This window comes from Pinus tabuliformis, chromosome J (genome assembly GCF_031772625.1).
Source record: "Pinus tabuliformis cultivar Carrire ecotype Pingquan chromosome J, CPIR1, whole genome shotgun sequence".
NCBI lineage: Eukaryota > Viridiplantae > Streptophyta > Pinopsida > Pinales > Pinaceae > Pinus > Pinus tabuliformis.
The window spans coordinates 1,280,450,778-1,280,455,515 of NC_142295.1; positions in this window are offsets into that span (position 1 = coordinate 1,280,450,778).

The window sequence follows — 4,738 nt, forward strand, 5'->3', positions numbered from 1 at the left end:
AAGGATTCCAAAGGTAGGCTTCCTCCACCCTTTAGTAAATGAGGGATTCCAGAGGTCTATTCCTCCACCCTTTAGTAGTTGAGGGACTCCAAAGGTGCATTCCTCCACCCTTTAGCAATTGAGGGACTCCAGTAAATGAGGGACTTTAGAGGTGTAGTCATCCACCTTTTAGCAATTGAGTGACTCTATATGTGTAGCCCTCCACCCTTCAACAAATGAAAGACTCAAGAGGTGAAATCCTCCACCTTTTAGAAGTGGAGGGACTCTAGAGGTGTTTTCCTCCCCCCTTCAGCAGTTGAGGGACTCAAGAGGTGAAATCCTCCACCGTTTAGCAAATGAGGGACTCCATAGTCATACACGATAGCTTCATGTAATAAAAGGCAAGTAGTCCATGTTCATCGTACCATGATAAGACACAAGAAAGGTATTTCAGGTGTTGTTACACTAGCTAGGCATGTCTTCATCAAAGCTTACTAACCAAACAATATCATGAAAATTCAATAAAAATTCCAATATATATCTATGGCCATTATATATGAAGAAGAGCATGAAAGCACAGTAACTAATATCACAACATGGGTGTATATTTCTAGTAATCAACAACCCATGGTGACCCCAATGCTAAACAAAAAATAACTTGTGCATAAAAAGGAGTATAGTACCTTTTCCATCCTCATCAAGTCAAGGCTATTACAAGGCCCTGTGTTTGCTAGTGGTTATCACATTCTATCTATATGAAGCCCTAGTTCAAGCATACAAGCTAGACTGAGAGTTCATTAATAGTAAAATGTCCTCATTGTACCATAGCAAAGCCGACTACTAATATTCAAGGAGCCTCTACATCTGGGGAGGTGGAAGAAACATACTGAGAATTAATGTTGCATTGGAAGATAATCGATTTGAATATCAACCAATGATGATAGAAATTGAAGGTAAAATAGCTAATCGCTTTGACTCCATTTTAATAGACCCACGTGCAAGTTTGAGTTATGTTAGTCTTAAAGTAGTTCGGTTGAGTCATTTACAAAGCGTCAAATTTAAAAATCCTTGGCTAGTACAACTGGCCACTGGGGCTAAATGAAGGGTGACTGCTAAGGTAGAAGAGTGTCCTATTAAAATAGAAAGGCATCAGATTTAATTAAATCTAAACATGTTGTCCTTCGGGTCCTATATTGTGCTAATAGGTATGGACTGGTTAGAAGGACATTGGTCCTTAGTGAATTATAAATATAAAACCATCAGTTTCCTCACAGATGAGGATGCTAAACAAGAATTGAAGGTATTAAAAGGTGCATTAAGTTGCGACCTATCACAAATAATTAAATTATGTACCCAAAAAATCTATCAAATCTATGCATTACAGGTAGGATATACTAATTCTAAGGATAAGATAGCTTCTCTAAAAAATATACGAGTTATCTAAGAATTTTTTGATGCTTTTCCATAATAAATTTGGGGCTACCACCTAAGAGGGATATTGAATTTACCATAGAACTAATCCTGAGAGCAACCCCAGTGTCAAAGCTCCTTACCATATGAGCATACATGAGAAGATAGAACTTAAGATGCAGTTGCAAGAGTTTCTTGACAAAGGATACATTTCGCCAAGTGTGTCACCTTGGGGAGCTCATGTATTGTTTGTGAGGAAGAAGGACGGAACTTTGTGGTTATGTATTGATTACAGGAAAATGAATAAGCTAACTATAAAAATTAGTACTTGTTGCTGATAATTAACGATTTATTCGATCAAGTTAAGAGTACCACCGTATTCTCTAATATTGATTTGTGATCGAGTTATCACACGATCAGGATAAAGGAGGCATATATTTGTAAGATAACATAAAAAACTCGCTATGGTCATATTGAGTTTGTTCTCTTACCATTCGAGCTTACTATTGCCCCAACAACACTTATGAGTTTGATGAATGGTATTTTCCATCCTCAGACAAATTTATCTTGATTTTCATTGATGATATTATGATTTATTGAAGCAATTTGGAAGAGCACAAGGAGCATCTACGACTAGTGCTACAGACCCTACGAGAAAACTAGCTTTATGCTAAGTATACTAAATGTGACTTTTATAAGGACAAAATCTAATATTTCGAACATGTCATTTGATCCAAAGGAATATCTATTGATCCTGAGAAAATTAAAACCATCCCATAATGGGTTGTCCCCAAAAATGATGTAGATATTTGGTATTTTATTGGTTTGGTCGAGTATTATCACTAATCTATAGAAAGGTTTTCTAAAATTTCTTACCCTATAACTTCTTTGAAAAAAACGGAAGAACATTCAAGTGGACAGTTCTTGGACCTCTAAATTAGACATAAATTAAGGCCAATGCCTAGAAATTAAACATAAATTAAGGCCAATGCCTAGAAATTAAACATAAATTAAAGTCCATCTAACCATCCTTCAGCATATTAAACCTCTCTTCTTGCATTAGATAATTTATTTTTAACTTTAATATATTCATTAGGAAGGTTTATGGATAATTGGATATTTGTGCCTAATATTATTTATTTTTGTGGAATATTATGAGAATATTGGATAGATTATGAAGACATGGAGGAGGAGATAATTTAGATACCTGTTCCCTACTACAAGAGGATCAATAATAAATAATAAATCAATAAGATAATATGGAATTATGGCACAGATTGTGGAACTCCAATGATTGACAAAATCTAGGAATGTGTTCCACTAATCAAGGGACCAGATCCGCTAATCAAGGGATTTTTATGGGGAATGATTCCTAATTAATTTTTTATAAGTACGAAGTTGAATTTGCCTCTAGGGAATGATTGAGAAAATTTAGGAATGTGTTCCTTGCTATTTAATGCAGATTCCTAGTATTGGGGACTAGATCCAGTAATCAAGGGATTTTGGTAGAGAAACTTTCCTCCATTTATGGGGAATGATTCCTAATAATTTTTTATAAGCACCAAGTAAAATTTTCCTCTAGATATAGATTTTCATTAGTGTTATTGTGGAGAGATCTTGTATTTTTGCAACTCCATTGTATTTTCTTGCAGGGATGTAATTGTATTGATGAAATAATGAAGATTGGTGTCATGTTCAGGTTCTATATCTTGTTCTCCTTCATAGGTTTTTGAGTTTCCTTGGGCTTGGCCATCCCAAGAATCTCAGAGCCCTTTTGTTTCATTTTCTTTCCTTCTTTTCACTGCTTATTCACATGCATCTCCAGTTTTTATTTCTTTCTATTTTTGCATTTGGTATTAATGATTTCTTGTTGTAGGATCGAGTTAAATGGTTGATGTAAGTTTTTTTTCAGGATCACAAGAATTATTTCATCATTGGAAATGCTTTGGAAGTTCATAATAATCATTGAGTTGCTTGAATTAGTCTTCTTGTTTCCAAATCTAGGTTGTTGGACCTCCTTTTTAGCAAAGAACAATAAATTTCTGCTATTTTTTAGAGCATGCTAAAAAGCTTCAATCAAGTTGGTTCCACTTGCACTAGATCACAAAAACATTCTAGTTCATAACAAAAATTACCTCATTGCATTTGCACTTTATTTGGTTAGGCATTTTTTAGATATACTAGCTCACTAGTTCTTGAATTTTTTTTTTTTTTTAATGGGTTAACAGAGGTCTTTTTGAGTGATTCCACTTGGAATAGGGACCTAAGGCATCCTAGTTAATAAAAAAAAATTTCCCATCCAATTTGGATTCAATTTCCATGGTCATTAAACCCTCACCAATTTCATCATTTAACAAGGAAACTTCTCCAATATTTTTGAGAAAATCCATCCATCTCCCAACTTTGGTTTTGAGTTCTGAAGTGGTCCTAGGAACTCCCTTGTCTCATTCCATCCACCAACTAGATTTCCTAAGCTTTCCATCACCTTCAACATCCATCCTTTTTCTCTCGGCTATATCATATAGGTTTTCAAGGGATCCTGTAGGTTTTTAGTACATCCTATAGGTTTTCTTGTAGTGCCCTGTTTTGAGGTTGAATTGAGGGAAAACCTCCAGGAAACCACACAATGTTATCTAAGGGTCTCCCAAGCCATAAAACCATCCACCATAATCGCCAAGCCACCTTCCACATCACCAAAAGAGATTAGATTTCACACTTGTTTTTCCATAAAAAGAATAAAAAGAAAAAAATAGATTTATTTCAGTCCTTTACATGCATAGTAGTGATGTTTGATGTTTTGAATCTACATGCTTAGGATAGTAGGATTGCAAACATGTTAACTTAGCATTATTTTGAAGTAAAACCTCTTAGTAGTTTGTTAGAAAATGGTGTGTTTTATTATTTGATTTCAATTTCTTTCCTAGTACTTTCTTTCTTGAAATAGGTTAAGGTTCAATTTTGAACATTTCATTTTCTGCAATTATTTTATAATTTTACTTCAATACATGCACTCCATTACATCATGACAAAAAATTAAGGACACATTGTGTGTTGCACATATAATGCCGATACCTCTTAAGTTTGTACGAACCCCGAGTTGATAATTAAAGTCGATAGCCATGGGAGTTGCAACATTCTTGTTGCAATACTGAGGCTCATCACTTTTTGGCACCGTTGCTGGGGAGGTTTCAAATTATGCATTATTTTATTCCCTACTTGATTCATTTCTTTTTACTTTGTGCAAAAAAACAAAAAAATTGCATTAGGCATATTTAATTTCAAAAGTAGAAAACTACATTGCATTATAGTTTTCATTCAATCATAAAAACAAAAAAATCCCCAACACCAA